Raw genomic sequence first — 21,467 nt, 5'->3', positions numbered from 1 at the left:
CTGTGCATGTGGCAACTCATTGGACATCTTTTCAACCAGCTGTGTTCGCTCATTGTGAAAGATAAACTGGGTATCTCATATGAGCCAAGCACTATAATAGGCCACATCAGGGCCTAGATGACCAAGTAATAGCCAAAAACTTAAGGAGTTCACAATCTATCAGGGGAGACAAATAAGCCAATAATAATGGTGGCATTTTCAAAATCTTATGAAGCATAGAGAAGACGGCTTCTGATTGAGTAATCTGATCAATAAAGAGCCGAAATCAAAGAAAGTTTCTTAAGAGAGATGACATGAAGGCATGTAAGGGGAAGTAGTGAAAGGGAATCAGAGGACTCAGTGTGGGTATTAGCTAGGAAGTTTGTGAATCTGTGGAATGTCAGATGCCAGATGGGAAGTGGCAGGAGAGGGATGAAGCTGGACAGGTGGGTCGAGGACACATGATCCAATATGAAGGACAATCCATATAACAAATGGAGGACAGAAGTCACAAACTCAGTGTCTTAATTTCATGCTCAAAAACCAGGCCACTCCAGAGTAGTTGATTTCACTGGATGGCTGTTCTTTACCTGTAACACAATAAGGCATACTGAACTAGGGTCATTTTGATTTGCTAAGTTTTAAAATCTAAAATCATCCTTTTTACTCAATAGTGTTCTAGAGATTTGTCCTCTCATTAATCATAGTTGTCCAAATACTAATTAAATCATACATAATCCAAACACAGAGATTTTCTAAATGTAGCCAGGCTCATTACAGCTAATTATCTGATCTTCTTCCCAAGAAGCAATGCTTTATTTTAGTGTTGTGAGGATTTTTTTTCCTTTTCTTTACATTCATGCATTTATCTATACTCCCGTCTCTTCTACAAATTGTCCAGTGTAGTCTATAGTGGCTCTAGAATAATATAAGAGTAGAAATATAAGTAGAAATAAATAATTATGACCAGGAAAAACAGAAAAAAGTAAAAGTTTAAGACCAATGCAAAAAGGACACAAATATGCAGATGGTAAGAAGTTGTAATTCTTTCACAAGAGCTTCAAATCTGGCTCTGAACTTTCTGGAAATAGAGCAAAAAGAGACATGACCCAGTTAGCTGTATATTCTCATGAGGAGAGAGAAAAGAAACATACCAGTTCCTCCAGAGACATGGGTTTTAGACCAGATCTACTAACTTGTGTGACATTGGGACAATCACTGAGCTATGCTGTGTTTCACAGTCTTTATCTGTGAAGTGTATAATAATATCTGACTCAGTCAACTTTAGGAGAATCAAAGGGGATTGTAAATAAAGTGCTTTGAATAATATAAAGTGTACAAATGTAAGGTGTTACTCCCCATAGAATGCTGAAAAAATTACTTTGGACAAGCATTTGATATCTATGTACAATGATGCAAACTGCATGGCCCTCAGCAATACCTGCCAGGATGACAATCATGTTGATATTTACATCTATTTGCCAGATAAGAAGGTTGTTACTGGCTGTAGGAGATGTTACTTATCTGACTTTAGATAAGACAATTCTTGGGATGCATCAAGTCTGCCCCTTTATGGAAACAGCATTTCTGATTCAAACCAGCCTAGTCAGAAACATCTCTCAACTACCCCATTTAGATAATTCCCCTTAATAAAGGTATTCATATTTTTATTTGAAACCTCAAGTACAGAGAGTTGAGTTCATCCATACTCATCACATTATTATCACATTAATGGAGCATTATTGCTGACACATGCAAATGCCTTCTCTTTATTTTGACATCAATTTATTCCTGTCTCCACTACCATTGTCTTCCCCTTAAATATACATGCATTTTAATTTTTGACATATATCATTTTATTTGCATGTCTCTGAAAAACACATATTTTCTTGTGTGCATTTATTTTAATTTACTTAAGTCTTATTGTGCTATAGAGTTCTGTTTCTTACTTCCTTAGCACTATCTTTAAGATCTATGCATGGCCGCACATGAACATCTAGACCATTGTTGATAGCATTTCCCACATTACTTTCCCATTTCCACCATGACAGATACAAAGATTACCTCCAAGTCCTAGCCTATAAATGTGTTGTCATAAATATTCTTGAATGTGTCCCTTCATGAAACTGGATGATCATTTCTCTGTGAATATTTGTTTAGTCTCACATAAGCCAACCTTAACAATTCTACTTACCATTATTGAAAAACAATTTAAACAAAAATATTTCACTGTAATAAAATAGTTGAAATATGACCTCTATAATCTAATGTAAGACAGGAAGAAGGAAGCAAAGAAAAAATTTAAGTAAAAGAATTTAAATGGTTGAGTTTAAAAAGAAAAAATATGTATTTCAAGTAAGGAAGATAATAGAAGAACGTTCAGTATATACGTGAGTCTGGAGAGTACAAGACAGGAAAGAGTATGGAGACAAGAGGCTGAATTACAGGAACGCCCAATTCTCTTGATTTTTAGTCTTTCTGGGATGTGCATAGTGGGAAGGAAGGAAGATGAAGATTGGCAAGATTCCTGGCTGACTCCTGGAGGTGATTTTGTAACTTAAGCATGAATATTGTCTCCTGCCCTCATGTATTTGGCTCACCTACATAATCACGTACTGTGATTTACTCTCGCAACAGCCACCCCGTGACTAGGTATGTCAGCTGCCAAGACTCCTGTACTTCTCTTCTGGGGACCCAAGACCTACTTGGGCTTCTTTCCCTTCTCTACCTTAGCAGTGATTGGTCTCAGGACATAATGTTTATGTCATGCCTTCTGAGTTTAGGAATATATTCTGTCTCCTAACACAGGCACACCTGCTGTACTGAATACACAGGCAAATGAACACAAAGTCTAATCACTGTTTTATCTACAAATCCTACTAATCCTGGATCACATACACAAAAAAAGACTGAGTATTCTTTTGAGTAAATTTCAATAGTGTCATGAGTTGGAGCAAGTCAAGGTCCTGTGGGGTGTTTGACTTAAATTTAATGGTGACCAAAGCTTTGAACATTCTTCTTTTCCTTGTTTCTACTCTTCTTCTTTCATTTATTGTGACTTTTCAAATAACGGAGAAAATATCACTTAGATAACAAAGCCATGTATGGATGAAGAACACAACACTAAATGAATTTCTGAGATTATAACATCTATGATAATATCAAAATTAGAATGGAGATTATCTCCATCACTCCTTATTCTTTGCATTGGTTAATAGTTCACATTCCCAAGTTTCACGCTGTATCTCTTGGGAAGAATGATGTGATTTTTTTCAAATCTCCCTGACAAGTACTCTCTTAACCTAATTCTACTTGGCCTGGTCTTGAAAGTGTTTCTATTGACACTTCTCTCTTTGCCAACTGACCCAAGTTCTAATGTTGGTAGAAGAAACAAAGTTTCGAAGTAGATATATCTTAATCATCAGAATCACATGTTCTGGGAAAAGAAGCTAATCTGTATACATAACAATAGAGCAAGGAGAAATAGGACTTTGGACAAATCTTAGAAAACTTCTGAGACTCTGTTTCCTCATCCGTACAATGAGAATATTAAGGAAATGGTGTCTAAATGTCTTCCAGATCTGATCAGACCCTCTACTTCTTCCACTGCCCACTGCTCACTGTCCTCTTTGCATATATTTTCTTCTTCAGCAATCATAAATAAAGAAAAATTTGTGTATATAGATACACATGGGTAGTTATTACATATGATGTTACTGAGTGTCCATTATATCCTAGGCATTTTACTTGTGTTGCCCCATTTAATCCTTATTTAATGCTGCAATGTATTATTAACCATATTTTATATATGAGAAATCATCTATAAAGGTTAAGCAATTTACATGAAACCTACAGTTAGTAAATGAGAAGCCTGGATTCAAACTCTGGTTTATAAACTCCCAAATCTACACTCTTTACATTAAAATATATTGCCAATCACACAAATAAGTACAAACCGATGTGCAGACTAGAAAGACCAAAATTGTTCTCCTTCCAACTTTAGTACTATAGAAGATATGTTCAAGTGTTTCTGCTTTTTGGGTGGTATGCTTATAAATTGCAAATACCAAAAAGATCTAATCTAGGGTCTTAACATTTACAGGATGAAAAAGAGAGGTGGTGACAGTGGAGAGAGAGAAAGAGAGGGAGGGAAGGAAATGCCAAACTGAGTCAATAAAGGAGTTCAGCGGAGAGGAAAATTATTCTGAACTGGGACTTTTCTGGGTTGCTTCACAAACATGGTAGAACTTGCAGTTCTAGAGACCTAGAGAAGAAATGCCTTCGTCAGTGCAGAACAAGGGTTTGTATGTATTTAGGGTACTTGTAACTACAAATAACAGATAACATACAATTCAACTTGGCATAAATAATAAGGAAAATTTATTATCCTATCTAACAAGAACTCTCAAGGTAAGATGGCTTCAGGATTGGATCACTTCATGCTTTACATCACCAGGGATCCATATATATATATATATATATATTTTTTTTTTTTTTTTTGCATCCTTTTGCTTTGCCCTCCTACTCTTAGTTGTCCTCATAGTTGCAGGAAAGCTACCGCAGTTCATGATATCAAATGCAGGCATAACTACATCGAGTAGGGACTACTTCCCATGAATTTATTTTTAAGAATAAAGATCTATTTCCTATAGTCCCCTGGCATATTATTCTTCATCTTTCATTGGCTAGAATTAAGATATATGCCCGTGCCTAAACCAATCACTGGCAGGACAATGAGGCCACCACGATGCATTTAAGCCAATCAGGACTGACCGCTTGAACTGGGAATAGAGCCAGCCTTGTCTGAATCCCACAGGGAAGTGATGGATACTCCTGCAGAAGCAGATCTCTGCCCCTGGACAGATGGGGAAAGGCTACTGGGAAGGCAGTTAGTGTCTGCTGCAGTGCACACAAAAATGGGAAGCAGTACGTGCAATGCTCTGGAAAGATGATTGCAGCAAGAGCTTCACCTAAAGGACTAGTGAGGACAGGATTGTATCAATAGGTAAGTAGACCAGAATGAGAATTTCTAGAGCTAACTATGGAAAATCCAGAAGGAAGAAAGGAAGGATAAAAGAATTTATCTCTGGGCTAGTAGAAAGATGCTACATTACTTTCTTCTCATGTTAGGAAAAGGGGACTAGTTTCAAGGGATTTTAGCATAGTTTCTAGTCTTCTAGATCATTATTAACTCTTTTTTTGGTAGTTTCTACTATTTTCTCTAGTTTTTTTTTTTAATTTTCAAAATTGCTCTAAACTAATATATTGACAGTGTTCTTCCTGTTCCCTTCCTGTTGGCCATTTCTCTTATGCCTAATTGTTTATTTTCTGACCATTGAGCAAAGGGTCCTACAACCTTAAGAGGCAGAAATGCAGAGATGAATGACAAACTTAAAAGTGTCCTAGAAATAGACAGACAAAAAGAAAAGAGTGTTCTCAGTTCAGTCTTGCCAACAGAAAGAGATAATCTCTTCAGAGTTAGAAAATATGAAGGCCAGTAAGTGCATAGAAAGAGATAATTAACGATAACAAATATTATTGAATATTTATGTTGTGTCAGGCACTGAGCTAAGCACTTTTTATATACTAACTTATTCACTTTCCACAATGACCCCATGAGTTAGGTACAAGGTCTTCATCTGTAAAATAGAGGTAATAACTGAGGCATGGAGCAGTTAAATAACATTTCCAGGATCCCACAAGTATTAAGTGGTGGTTCTAGGATTCAGTCAGGTAGCTGGCTCAGGTATCACTCTTTCCATTATTTCCTCTTTATAAGAAGGTACTCATCAGACTAAAGTGTTGCTGAAAATCAATAATACAGTAATTCATTAATTGAGTACGTACTAAATGTCTGACGTTGCGCTTAGCATTTTCCAAGCATCACTAAACTACGTTTAATCTTCAGGGCAATCATGCAAGGCATTATTATTACCACTTTGAGGTAAGGAAACCTAGGCTTAAAGAGATAAATACATAACTATGAACATATTTATTAAGTATTAATATTAGATATTAAATAATTATGAACAAAATTACACAGTGTGTAACAGGACCAGGATTCAAACTCTAATCTGAATAATTCTAAAGCCAATGAATGTGCTTAATTATTAAAACAATGAAAATGAATGAACTTTCAGGTTAGGGTCTGAATTCATAATTCAAAGACCAGGAGAATAGACAGATATTAATGCCAAGTATACTCCAGTCACTGTGATAGTTGCTTTTACATCATTATTTCCATTTATCTCAGTTATTAACACTTTTTTAAAAAAATTAGATACCACTTCTTAAAGTTTGGGATCAAGTTATGTATTATTCTTGTCTTTACATAAAATATTCATAAGACATGACTTTTTAAAAATATATTTGTTTTTAAAAGCTATATATTTTATATATATATATATAAAATTTATATACACATACACATATATACATTTTTTTTTATTTGGGACGGAGTCTCGCTCTGTTGCCCAGCCTGGAGTGCGATGGTGCGATCTCGGCTCACTGCAACCTCGACCTCCCGGGTTCAGGCGATTCTCCTGCCTCAGCTTCCTGAGTAGCTGGGACTACAGGCGTGTGCCACCATGCCCAGCTACTTTTTTGTATTTTTAGTAGAGACAGGGTTTCACCATGTTAGCCAGGATGATCTCAATCTCCTGACTTCATGATCTGCCTGCCTTGGCCTCCCAAAGTGCTGGGATTATAGGCGTGAGCCAACGCTCCCAGCCTATATATATATATATAATATTTATAATATATATAATAAAATATATATATATTTTAAGAGGCATAGAATGTTGAGTCAGATTTATACTCATCTCTGACAATAAACAGCAATCTATTCTTGGTCAAATTGTTAAACTTTCTGGGCTCAGTTTCTTTATCTACAAAATGACACCGGTTGGTCTGAATGACACCATTTTAAAAACAAGATTGCCCTCTTAGGGAATTCTGCAATGAAGGATTCAGGGAGAAAATTCCCTGGCTCTTAGTGATTCATGAATGTCAAAACCTCTCAGCTCACAGAGTCAGACAGGATAAAAAAGATTTTCATTCTAGATTCCCCATAAAGATTATATGCTTCTTGATGTTTTATAACATTAAATCTCTTTGTATTACACTCACAATACCCGATTACTTCCTTATACCCTATATCAGTGTTTCCAAAACTGGCCTGATAATAAGAATACCTGGTGCATTTGTGGAAGATATAGATTCCCAAAGCCCTACCATAGGCCTTCTAAATTTGGAATCATCAGTGGAGGGCTCTGAGAATCCATGGTTTGGTCAAGTACCCAAGTATTCCTATCACCAGGCATGTTTGGGAAACATCTTTGTAAACAGTAAATGCTCAAACATGTTGATTTTTTAAAAATGGTGACATTTTGATTAAAAGAAACAAACAAAAGGGAAAGAATATCTGTTAGACACCCTATTCCTATGGGGAATCTAGATCCACAGACATAAAATAATGATTTTCATTGCAAGGTAAAGTGAATAGGTGCTAAATGATGCATTAGACCATATAAATGCATAAGACAATAATAAGTTCAGAAGAAGAAGAAAACTCTGGGCTGGGCTTGGAAGTAAGGCTTGGCTTATGCTGCTGCAGATGTATAGTATATGAGTAAGTATGAAGAGCATGGAAGGAGGTGTCCTGGGAGGGCAGGAACATTAGAGAACAAGGAATCCGACTGGTGCAAAGGAAATGCAGAAGAACAAAAGCTAATACAGTTCTGGGGGGCCTTGAAAATTCCAGCAGGTCCAGGATTATGTTTGAACTTAATCCTGTAGAGAATGGGGAGCCCTTCAAGATTTCCGAGCCAGGTGTAGTGGCTCATGCCTGTAATTCCAGCACTTTGGGAAGTGAGGCAGGAGGATTGCTTGAACCCAGCAGTTCAATACCAGCCTGGGCAACAAAGTGAACCCTTGTATCTAAAAAAAAATTTAAAAATTAGTCAGGCATGGTGGCGTGCACTTGTAGTCCCAGCTATTCAGGAGGGAGGCGGGAAGATCACTTGAGCCCAAGAGTCTCAGGCTACAGTGAGCAATGATCATGCCACTCTAGCCTGAGTGACAGAGGGAGACCCTGTCTCAAAAAAAAATTTATATATATATATATATATTTAGCAGATGAATCCGCTTATAATATTCCTCAGTGGTTAAGAGGCTTCTCCTCAGAGGGCTTGTTAAAATACAAATTGCTAGGTGGAGCCAAGATGGCCGAATAGGAACAGCTCCAGTCTACAGCTCCCAGCGTGAGCAACACAGAAGATGGGTGATTTCTGCATTTCCAACTGAGGTACCGGGTTCATCTCACTGGGGAGTGCCGGATAGTGGGTGCAGGACAGTGGGTGCAGCACACCGTGCATGAGCCAAAGCAGGGCGAGGCATTGCCTCACCTGGGAAGCACAAGGGGTCAGGGAATTCCCTTTCCTAGTCAAAGAAAGGGGTGACAGACAGCACCTGCAAAATTGGGTCGCTGCCACCCTAATACTGCGCTTTTCCAATGGGCTTAATAAATGACACACCAGGAGATTATATCCCGCACATGGCTTGGAGGGTCCTATGCCCACGGAGCCTCGCTCATTGCTAGCACAGCAGTCTGAGATCAAACTGCAAAGTGGCAGCGAGGCTGGGGGAGGGGCGCCCGCCATTGCTCAGGCTTGAGTAGGTAAACAAAGTGGCCGGGAAGCTCAAACTGGGTGGAGCCCACCACAGTTCAAGGAGGCCCGTAGGCTCCACCTCTGGGGACAGGGCACAGACAAAAAAAAGACAGCAATAACCACTGCAGACTTACATGTCCCTGTCTGACAGCTTTGAAGAGAGTAGTGGTTCTCCCAGCACACAGCTTGAGATCTGAGAATGGGCAGACTGCCCCCTCAAGTCGGTCCCTGAGCCCCGAGTAGCCCAACTGGGAGGCGCCCCCCAGTAGGGGTGGACTGACACCTCACACGGCCAGGTACTCCTCTGAGACAAAACTTCCAGAGGAACGATAAGGCAGCAGCATTTGTGGTTCACCAATATCTGCTGTTCTGCAGCCACCGCTGCTGATACCCAGGCAAACAGGGTCTGGAGTGGACCTCCAGTAAACTCCAACAGACCTGCAGCTGAGGGTCCTGACTGTTAGAAGGAAAACTAACAAACAGAAAGGACATCCACACCAAAAATCCATCTGTACATCACCATGATCAAAGACCAAAGGTAGATAAAACCACAAAGATGGGGAAAAAACAGCAGAAAAACTGGAAACTCTAAAAATCAGAGTGCTTCTCCTCCTCCAAAGGAACGCAGCTCCTCACCAGCAACAGAACAAAGTTGGATGGAGAATGATTTTGACGAGTTGCGAGAGGAAGGCTTCAGAAGATCAAACTACTCCAAGCTAAAGGAGGAAGTTCGAACCAATGGCAAAGAAGTTAAAAACTTTGAAAAAAAATTAGACAAATAGATAACTAGAATAAACAATGCAGAGAAGTCCTTAAAGGACCTGATGGAGCTGAAAACCACAGCACAAGAACTATGTGATGAATGCACAAGCCTCAGTAACAGATGAGATCAACTGGAAGAAAGGGTATTAGTGATGGAAGGCAAAATGAATGAAATGAAGCACGAAGAGAAGTTTAGAGAAAAAAGAATAAAAAGAAATGAACAAAGCCTCCAAGAAATATGCGACTATGTGAAAAGATCAAATCTACATCAGATTGGTGTACCTGAAAGTGATAGGGAGAATGGAACCAAGTTGGAAAACACTCTGCAGGATATTATCCAGGAGAACTTCCCCAATCTAGCAAGGCAGGCCAACATTAAAATTCAGAAAATACAGAGAACGCCACAAAGATACTCCTCAAGAAGAGCAACTCCAAGACACATAATTGTCAGATTCACCAAAGTTGAAATGAAGGAAAAAATGTTAAGGGGAGCCAGAGAGAAAGGTCAGGTTACCCACAAAGGGAAGCCCATCAGCTGATCTCTCAGCAGAAACTCTACAAGCCAGAAGAGAGTGGGGGCCAATATTCAACATTCTTAAAGAAAAGAATTTTCAACCCAGAATTTCATATCCAGCCAAACTAAGCTTCATAAGTGAAGGAGAAATAAAATCCTTTACAGACAAGCAAATGCTGAGAGATTTTGTCACCACCAGGCCTGCCCTAAAAGAGTTCTTGAAGGAAGCACTAAACATGGAAAGGAAAAACTGGTACCAGCCACTGCAAAAACAAGCCAAATTGTAAAGACCATCAAGGCTAGGAAGAAACTGCATCAACTGATGAGCAAAATAACCAGCTAACATCATAGTGACAGGATCAAATTCACACATAACAATACTAACCTTAAATGTAAATGGGCTAAATGCTCCAATTAAAACGCACAGACTGGCAAACTGGATAAAGAGTCAAGACCCATCAGTGTGCTGTATTCAGGAAACCCATCTCACGTGCAGAGACACACATAGGCTCAAAATAAAGAGATGGAGGAAGATCTACCAAGCAAATGGAAAACAAAAAAAGGCAGGGGTTGCAATCCTACTCTTGGATAAAACAGACTTTAAACCAACAAAGATCAAAAGAGACAAAGAAGGCCATTACATAATGGTAAAGGGATCAATTCAACAAGAAGAACTAGCTATCCTAAATATATATGCACCCAAAACAGGAGCACCCAGATTCATAAAGCAAGTCCTTAGTGACCCACAAAGAGACTTAGACTCCCACACAATAATAATGGGAGACTTTAACACCCCACTGTCAACATTAGACAGATCAACGAGACAGAAAGTTAACAAGGATATCCAGGAATTGAACTCAGGTCTGCACCAAGCCGACCTAGTAGACATCGACAGAACTCTCCACCCCAAATCAACAGAATACACATTCTTCACAGCACCACATCACACTTACTCCAAAACTGACCACATAATTGGAAGTAAAGCATTCCTCAGCAAATGTAAAAGAACAGAAATCATAACAAACTGTCTCTCACACCACAGTGCAATCAAACTAGAACTCAGGATTAAGAAACTCACTCAAAGCCACTCAACTATATGGAAACTGAACAACCTGCTCCTGAATGACTACTAGGTACGTAATGAAATGAAGGTAGAAATAAACCAATGAGAACAAAGATACAATGTACCAGAATCTCTGGAACACATTGAAAGCAGTGTGTAGAGGGAAATTTATAGCACTAAATGGCCACAAGAGAAAGCAGGAAAGATCTAAAATTGACACCCTAACGTCACAATTAAAAGAACTAGAGAAGCAAGAGCAAACACATTCAAAAGCTAGCAGAAGGCAAGAAATAACTAAGATCAGAGCAGAACTGACGGAAATAGAGACACAAAAAACCCTTCAAAAAATCAATGAATCCAGGAGCTGGTTTTTTGAAAAGATCAACAAAGTGGACAGACCACTAGCAAGACTAATAAAGCAGAAAAGAGAGAAGAATCGAATAGATGCAATAAAAAAATGATAAAGGGGATATCACCACCAATCCCACAGAAATACAGACTACCATCAGAGAATACTATAAACACCTCTACGCAAATAAACTAGAAAATCAAGAAGAAATGGATAAATTCCTCCACACATACAATCTCCCAAGACTAAACCAGGAAGAAGTTGAATCTCAGAATAGACCAATAATAGGCTCTGAAATTGAGGCAATAATTAATAGCTTACCAACAAAAAAAGTCCAGGACCAGATGGATTCACAGCCAAATTCTACCAGAGGTACAAGGAGGAGCTGGTACCATTCCTTCTGAAACTATTCCAATCAATAGAAAAAGAGGGAATCCTTTGTAACTCATTTTATGAGGCCAGCATCATCCTGATACCAAAGCCTGGCAGAGACACAACAAAAAAAGAGAATTTTAGACCAATATCCTTGATGAACATTGCTGCAAAAATCCTCAATAAAATACTGGCAAACCGAATCCAGCAGCACATCAAAAAGCTTATCCACCATGATCAAGTCGGCTTCATCCCTGGGATGCAAGGCTGGCTCAACGTACGAAAATCCATAAACGTAATCCAGCATATAAACAGAACCAAAGACAAAAACTACATGATTATCTCAATAGATGCAGAAAAGGCCTCTGACAAAATTCAACAACGCTTCATGCTAAAAACTCTCAATAAATTAGGTATTGATGGGACGTATCTCAAAATAATAAGAGCTATCTATGACAAACCCACAGCCAATATCATACTGAATGGACAAAAACTGGAAGCATTCCCTTTGAAAACTGGCACAAGACAGGGATGCCCTCTCTCACCACTCCTATTCAACATAGTGTTGGAAATTCTGGCCAGGGCAATGAGGCAGGAGAAGGAAATAAAGGGCATTCACTTAGGAAAAGAGGAAGTCAAATTGTCCCTGTTTGCAGATTACATGATTGTATATTTAGAAAACCCCATCGTCTCAGCCCAAAATCTCCTTAAGCTGATAAGCAACTTCAGCAAAGTCTCAGGATACAAAATCAATGTGCAAAAATCACAAGCATTCTTATACACCAATAGCAGGCAAACAGAGAGCCAAATCATGAGTGAACTCCCATTCACAATTGCTTCAAAGAGAATAAAATACCTAGGAATCCAACTTACAAGGGATGTGAAGGACCTCTTCAAGGAGAACTACAAACCACTGCTCAATGAAATAAAGGAGGATACAAACAAATGGAAGAACATTCCATGCTCATGGGTAGGAAGAATCAATATTGTGAAAGTGGCCATACTGCCCAAGGTAATTTATAGATTCAATGCCATCCCCATCAAGCTACCAATGACTTTCTTCACAGAATTGGAAAAAACTACTTTAAAGTTCATAAGGAACCAAAAAAGAGCCCGCATTGCCAAGTCAATCCTAAGCCAAAAGAACAAAGCTGGAGGCATCACGCTACCTGACTTCAAACTATACTACAAGGCTACAGTAACCAAAACAGCATGGTACTGCTACCAAAACAGAGATATAGACCAATGGAACAGAACAGAGCCCTCAGAAATAATGCCGCATATCTACAACTATCTGATCTTTGACAAACCTGACAAAAACAAGAAATGGGGAAAGGATTCCCTATTTAATAAATGGTGCTGGGAAAACTGGCTAGCCATATGCAGAAAGCTGAAACTGGATCCCTTCCTTACACCTTATACAAAAATTAATTCAAGATGCATTAAAGACTTAAACGTTAGACCTAAAACCATTAAAAACCCTAGAAGAAAACCTAGGCAATCCCATTCACGACACAGGCATGGGCAAGGACTTCATGTCTAAAACACCAAAAGCAATGGCAACAAAAGCCAAAACTGACAAATGGGATCTAATTAAACTAAAGAGCTTCTGCACAGCAAAAGAAACCACCATCAGAGTGAACAGGCACTCTACAGAATGGGAGAAAATTTCTGCAACCTACTCATCTGACAAAGGGCTAATATCCAGAATCTACAAAGAACTCAAACAAATTTACAAGAAAAAAACAAAAAACCCCATCAAAAAGTGGGTGAAAGATATGAACATACACTTCTCAAAAGAAGACATTTATGCAGCCAAAAAACACATGAAAAAATGCTCATCATCACTGGCCATCAGAGAAATGCAAATCAAAACCACAATGAGATACCATCTCACAGCAGTTAGAATGGCAATCATTAAAAAGTCAGGAAACAACAGGTGCTGGAGAGGATGTGGAGAAATAGGAACACTTTTACACTGTTGCTGGGACTGTAAACTAGTTCAACCATTGTGGAAGTCAGTGTGGCAATTCTTCAGGGATCTAGAACTAGAAATACCATTTGACCCAGCCATCCCATTGCTGGGTATATACCCAAAGGATTATAAATCATGCTGCTATAAAGACACATGCACACGTATGTTTATAGTGGCACTATTCACAATAGCAAAGACTTGGAACCAACCCAAATGTCCAACAATGATAGACTGGATTAAGAAAATGTGGCACACATACACCATGGAATGCTATGCAGCCATAAAAAGTGATGAGTTCATGCCTTTTGTAGGGACATGGATGAATCTGGAAACCATCATTCTCAGCAAACTATCACAAGGACAAAATACCAAACACCGCATGTTCTCACTCATAGGTGGGAATTGAACAATGAGAACACATGGACACAGGAAGGGGAACATCACACACTGGGGACTGTTGTGGGGTGGGGGAAGAGGGGAGGGATAGCATTAGGAGATATACCTAATGCTAAATGATGAGTTAATGGGTGCAGCACACCAGCATGGCACATGTATACATATGTAACAAACCTGCACGTTGTGTACATGTACCCTGAAACTTAAAGTATAATAAAAAAAATACACATTGCTTGGATTCAGGAGGTCTGGGAAGACGGCTGAGAGTCTGCATTTCTAGCAAGGTCCCAAGTGATGCTGATGCTGCTGGCCCAGGGATCACATCGTGAGAGCTAGAGTTGTACATGATGGATTGAAGACTACTACAAAGAGTGAGGTGGGATGGCTGTGTGCCAGGACAAGGATGGTGGTTTGAAAAATGGAAGTGAAGGAATAGGAAGGAATCATTGAAAGAAACTAGTGGGCAGTTGGAATGGGTGTAGAAGTACGGAAAGAAGAAGACAACAGTTTTAGAATCCAAATCTGTGGATTAAAATGGCAAGAAAAAAAGGAGACTGGATGCAGAGCCATCTTAATTATAAAAGGAAGATGAAAAAAATTCTATCTTTATCCTAATGAATTGCTGCTTGAATTACATCCTTTCTACCTTGTTATACATTGCTCCTGGTCACAGAAAATTAAGCAACAAGGAACAGTTAGTGAGGACAAAACAATAGGACAGATTGGCAAGATTGCAAAGAGTGTGTTCTGGGCACTCACAGGGTAGATTGGGCAACTTGTGATTGACAGTGTCCTCCATACTGACCTGACCCACTTAGCATGCCTGTCATAGTCTGAGCCTTGCAGCATGGTTTCAAATCAGTCATTTACACAGACTCAACCCAAACCAGAAATTCCTGCTTAGGATCTAAACCACAGCTGTTGTCACTGCCACTCCACACCCATCATGGGGGCTGGAAGCTGTGAACTCTGACTCCCTAGGCCACTGGATGGGATTCCAGACTTCTGTGATGGGTAGCACTCTCAGTACCTCTGGCCCTTACAACAAGGGGGCTTTTTCCATCCCTATGAAGAATTGGAACAAGCCTAAGGTTGTGGAGAGAATATCTGGTTATTACAAAGAGCCCTTGGCAAGTCCCCACCAGAGAGAGGAGCCAGGGATTTTCCTCAGAGATGGCAATAGGGTGGAGAGGGAGGACAGCACTGCTTGCATCCCACCCTCAGCGGCTTCCCAGAGCTGTGAGCACACATCAGTACCCTATTTGCCCCGTGGTGTCTTGTTAACATTTCCACGAATGTGCTCTATTATGGTATGAGCAAGACCAGAGAGTCAATGCCAGGACATCTGGACTATAGCCGCAAACAAACAAAGTTGCTTCCCTTCATAACACAGGAAGAGGAGAAACACAGAAATAAGCATGTGGGGCCGGGCGCACTGGCTCATGCCTGTAATCCCAGCACTTTGGGAGGCCAAGGCGGGCGGATCACCTGAGGTCTGGAGTTCGAGACCAGCCTGGCCAATATGGTGAAAAACCATCTCTACTAAAAATACAAAAAATTAGCCAGGTGTGGTGGCGGGCACCTGTAGTCCCAGCTACTTGGGAGGTTGAGGCAGGAGAATTGCTTGAACCTGGGAGGCAGAGGTTGCAGTGAGCCGAGATCATGCCACTACACTTCAGCCTGGGTGACAGAGGGAGACTCCATGTCAAGAAAAAAGAAAGAATGAAAGGAAGGAAGGGAGGGAGGGAGGGCAGGGATTTCAGTTTACTTAATTCATTTGAACATGGAAATACTTCAGTTAGAACCATGGTTCGTGTGATGCCTCTGTAGAAAGCCAGACCTCTAATGCTGTATGTTATCCACCCTGTCAGCCAAGGGCATTTCTAGAGAAAAGGTCTGCCCCTGGGAATATCCTTCATTCCTAATATCCCAGTGTTACAAACTAGGTCACTCAGAAAGGGTGGTACCCATAAAGGCTGTCTCTTCTTGTCTAACACTTTACAGGATACATCAGTCTGTTGAGCTACCCATGATTTGCTAATAAGGCTAATAATGCTTCTCCATTCTTAAAACATTATAATTTGTTCTTTCCTTCCAAAAAGAAATAGTTTTTATTCACATATTTAAACAATATGTATAAGTGTCAACTCTGGACCAGGCATTGCATTAGTCACTGGGAATATAGAACTGAACAAAACCAATATAAAATTTGCAAGCTGGGTGCTGTGGCTCATGCCTGCAATACTCTCAAGCACTTTAGGAGGCCGAAGTGGGAGGAACACTTGAGGCCAGGAGTTCAAGATCAGTTTGGGCAACATAGAAAGACCCCCCTCTGTACAATAAATAAATAAATAAGTTGTGCATTCTGGGAACTGGCATTGGGGAACTGGCATTACAATGAGGGAAGACAAAAAAGTAAATTAAATAATTCATGTATAGAGAATGTTAGAAGGATATTATAAAAAGTCGTAATGCAAGGAAGGGGGTTATGAAGTATAGGGAGTAGGGAAATTGTATTACGTGTGCTATTTAAAGAAGGCCTCACTAAGAAAATGACATTTGATACACACAAGGAGGTGAGGGAATAGGCCTGCAGACTATTAGGAAAAAGGAATTTTAGGAAGAGGGAACAGCAAGCCAAAGGCACGTAAGGTAGGAATGTGCCTGACACGTTCATACAGCTTCTTAGAGCAGGGGAGACATATCCTATACAAACTTGGGCGCTTACTCTATATCAGAGGACATTCAGTTGGAGCGTATTGAGCAAAGGAGCAACATGATCTGACTCAGGTTTCAACAATTCCCTCTGGGTGCCCTGGGAAGAATTGCCCAGAAGAACAAGTTAAGAAGTTACTGCAATGATTCGAACTGATAGGGGTGGAAGTGGTGAGAACTGTTAGAATTCTGGATATCACTTGAAAATGAAAGCAACAGGATTTTCTAGTTGGATAGCCTTTTTCTCATCTTTAAAATATCATTTAATTACATTTACTGACAATGGTATTGAGCTGGCCACCACACACAAGGAATGGCTTCAAGGGACGACTTAAAGTAAAACCAAATCTCAGTTTCCAAAGCTAATATCAAAATGCAGTAAATCCATTAGGCAAATGCAAAAAATCCATTATGGTGTCATGGTTTTTATTTGTGGATTTATGTTATTACTTATGTTTTAGGATAAACATTAACTTCCATTCTCCAAAAATGGAAAAAGGTAACAGCTTTTAAAAGTGGAAACTTATTCTAAATTATTTTACACAAAAATGAAAAACAGAAATATTCTGGCACATTCTTATGATAGAATATTTCATAGCTTTCAAAATGATATTTATGAAGGAAAATACGTATGAGAAAGTTAGGTGGAAAATAAGAATATAAAATTGTAAATACATTATTTCAATTGTATAAATATGCCAAATGTTAAGCTATTAACTCACAATTATGGGATTAAAAGTTATTAATGCTTATTTCTACTATACTTTTCCAGTAGAGTAAAATAAACTGTTTCCTTTTATACCAGCACTTTAAAAAATCCATTAACAAGAGATTCAAAACCAAAGCCTCCACCTATGGTTACTTTCCATTTATCCAAGATGGAGGAGGCAATTCACGAGGTTTATCTGGGCTGGTTAGAGTCCTACCAAAGGGAAGAGAAACAGGCAGCATGCTCAAGATTTTCCCAATATGCAGTCACAGTGTGTCTATTTGATATACAACTGTAGCCCTTCTACAAATACTTACTTTTTAAAATCTCTTTTCAACAACCCCACCCCTCTTCCACCACCACCATCTCCACCTCCATCACCACTCCCTCCTCCACCACCACCTCTACTACCACCATCTCTACCTCCACCATCTCTACCTCCACCATCACCTCCACAACCACTATCTCCACCACCACCAACACACCTCCTCCACCACCACCACCATCTCCATCTCCACCACCACCTCTACTACCACCATCTCTACCTCCACCACTATCACCTCCACAACCACTATCTCCACCACCACCAACACACCTCCTCCACCACCACCACCATCTCCATCTCCACCACCACCTCTACTACCACCATCTCTACCTCCACCACTATCACCTCCACAACCACTATCTCCACCACCACCAACACACCTCCTCCACCACCACCACCATCTCCATCTCCACCACCAACACCCTCCCTCCTCCACTACCACCTGTACCACCACCATCTCCACCTCCACCGTCAACACCCCCTCCTCACCACCAGTACTACCATCATCTCCACCTCCACCACCACCATCTCCACCTCCACCATCCTCACTTCCACCACCAAATTCCCATCAGATTTTTCTCCAGAATAGAGATAGCTAGCTAGTCCTCTTGTTGCTCTGGATTATTCATCACTTGCATATGCCTTTTTTCTTTATTATATCCTTAAACTAAGTGGAGACTTTGTAACTGGGGCCAGTAGAGTTTGAGCTAATCCACTGCTCCACTTGCTCGAATGCCAACTGTGTCATTGACAATCAGTCTTGTAACAAAAATTTAAGCAGCTGTCCAGTCACCTCTTCCTTCCTCACCTGTGTGTACAGGGACCTTTCTGACCTTATTCTCTCAAATGTGCTAATTTAGGATATTTCTAATATCATGGCATACAAATATGTTTCATGCAATCTTACAACATTTTAACATAATAAATTTTACTTATTTTAAATATTTAATAACAATTAATGTAATTAGTAATACATTTTCCTGTTGCAATAAAATACACTTTCTGGGGTTGAAAGTGGAGGAAAGAAAAGAGAGGAAAAAAAGAAGAGGATGGTGGAAGAATCACAGAGAGCAACGAAGTTATTTGTAACTACTTTGGGAAAGTAGCATCAAATAAAAATCCCCCAAAATGATATGGCAAGAAAAATAGAATATTTTTATTGTCCATATCTTAATATCTAACAGCCCCAGGAGACAACAAATCATAGGTTAGGAACCCCTGATTGAAGCATAGTAAGAAAGACTATTTATGAATATTAATTTGTGCTCTTCATCAAATATTTTTAGCTGTTCTCTTTCTAGACAAATGATCATTGCATGAAGCCATGTAATCACTTTGGCCAGTGAATCATGGGCAGACATTCAGGGTGTCACTTTCAAGTGATAATTTGAAAAGGCACTGCTTGATTTGTTGTGCCTTCTCTTTCTGTCTGCCATACCAACCGGCAGTGGGGTAATAGAAGCCTAGCACAAGAGTGATGGCAGTATAGCAGTGTTCACCTCTTCTGTAGACATTAAGGAGAAATAGTCTAAAGCTACTAATAATTTTTGAGATTTTTGGTTACCATGGCAAAACCTAAATAAACTGGATTGATACTGATACTGGTTTCAGTTAATAGCAAATCCTAGTTCCCTCGGGGATTTCCAATAATTGAGAGCAAGCAAATAGGAGATCACAAAGATCAACAAATTCTCTAGAAAGTAAGTGTGTAGAAAAGAGTTAACACAGTAGGCCTGAGACTGCCATCCTGAAAAAGACCTGCTTGCAGGTTGGCCCTTGGCTTGTGTCTGGGAACTTACAATTTCAAGAGGCTTCCCGCATTTATCTGAATGCTGAGTGGCCCACTGTGCCTAAACAATATGATTTATGCTAAATGCCTGTGTCCCTTCTGGAAGTCTGGAATTTTGGTACATGCTAGGCAAATGGTACCTGCACGATTAGTTCCCAATAAACAAATCCAGAATGCTAAGTCTCTAATGAGCTTCCCTTGTAGACAACATTTCACAGTTATTGTCACAACTTATTGTTGGGGGAATTAAGCACATCCTATACGAACTGGGAGAGGACTCTGAAGTTTGTGCCTCGTTTCCTGCAGACTTTGCCCCATGCACCCTTTCCCTTTGCTAATTTTGCTTTGCATCCTTTCACTATAATAAATCATAACTATATTTTGAATCCTGTGTATTCTAGTAAATCATCAAACCTACAGTGATAAGAAACTATGAGCCAGAGTTACAAGAAAAAAGAAAATAACAGATTTCAACTCAAAAACTTTAAAAATACTGGAATTGTCAGATATAGAATTTTTAAATTGTTCAGTAGGAAATTGTGAAAGAAATAAATGATGGAATCACACATTAGAGAAAAAAGCAAGAAACCATAAAGGAAGAACAGACAGGTTTTAAAAAGAATCAAATGGAATTTCTAAAAATAAAAAAGTTCAAAGAGAAAATGGCTGAGAATTTTTCAGAATCAGGAAGATATGTGACTCCATAGTCTTGAAAACAAAATATCTTACAAATAGGATTAAAAATTTGAAAATCAGTGATTAGCCATATTGCAGTGAAACTTCAGATCACAGAAGATAAATAGAAGATCTAAAAATCAGTCAGGTGGTTGCTCAGAAAACTAAACATACTCTAACCATACGATCCAGCGATCATGCTCCTTTTTCAAGAAAAGGGAGCTAAAAGCTTATGTCTACATAAACATCTTCACATGTACTTTTATAGCAGCTTATCCAGAATTGCCAAAACTTGGAAGTAACTAAGATATACTTCGGCAGGTGAATGGATTAATTAACTATCCAGACAATGGAATATTATTCAGTGCTAAAAAGAAATGAGCCATAAAAAGACATGGAAGAAATGTAAATGTGTAATACTAACTGAAAGAAGCCAACCTGAAAAGGCTACACACTGTATGGTTCCAACTATATGACATTCCAAAAAAGACAAAACTATGGAGAGACAGTAAAAGAATCAGTGGTTGCCACGAGTTAGAGAGAGGGATGAATAGGCAGAGCAGAGGGAATTTTTAGGGCAGTGAAACTACTTTGTGTGATACTATAATGGTGGATACATATCATTATACATTTGTCCAAACCCATAGAATAGACAATACCAACAACTCTAATGTCAACTATAAACTGGGGGATTATGACGTGTCAATATGGCTTCATCAATTGCAACAACAAATATACCACTCTGGTGAGGGATGTTGATAAAGGGAGAGGCTATATGTGTGCAGGTAGGGAATATATGAGTTATTGCCACAACTTCCTGTCAAATTTTCTGTGAACCCAAACTGCTCTAAAAAAATGCAGTCTTTTCAAAAAGTAGCCAGAGGAAAAAAAGATAACCTACATGGGAATAATAACCAGATGAACAGATGACATCTTAATAGCAATAATGGAAACAAGAAGTCACTGCAATAATATCCTTGAAGTGCAAAGAGAAAATAACTGTCAGTCCGATACTGAGAACCTGAAGAAAAGAATCTTTCTAAAAACAAGGATGAATTTAAACAAAAATGGGTAATTTACTATCAACAGATTATTGCTAAAGAAATTTCTAAAGAGAGTACTTAAAAAGAGAGGAAATTGTCCCAAAAAAATAGACTGAGATACAACGAGTATAT

At 39.2% G+C, this 21,467-nt stretch overlaps 1 protein-coding gene across 4 annotated transcripts in view; it reads right to left on the bottom strand.

Annotated features, from left to right (window-relative positions):
• TTK (TTK protein kinase) overlaps positions 1–21,467 on the bottom strand; it is an 80,362-nt gene that overhangs the window by 7,350 nt on the left and 51,545 nt on the right. For 2 of the 4 annotated variants that reach the window (XR_010158076.1, XR_010158075.1), the window contains exon 23: positions 11,658–11,818. The exons of the other annotated variants lie outside the window; for them this stretch is intronic. The gene's annotated coding sequence lies outside the window, so the exon portion shown is untranslated. The remainder of the gene's footprint in view (positions 1–11,657; positions 11,819–21,467) is intronic. 4 annotated transcript variants of the gene reach the window in all.

This window comes from Pan troglodytes, chromosome 5 (genome assembly GCF_028858775.2).
Source record: "Pan troglodytes isolate AG18354 chromosome 5, NHGRI_mPanTro3-v2.0_pri, whole genome shotgun sequence".
In the NCBI taxonomy this organism is placed as follows: domain Eukaryota; kingdom Metazoa; phylum Chordata; class Mammalia; order Primates; family Hominidae; genus Pan; species Pan troglodytes.
Note: the sequence above shows the minus strand (reverse complement) of the source record. Positions and strands in the feature narration are given on the sequence as shown.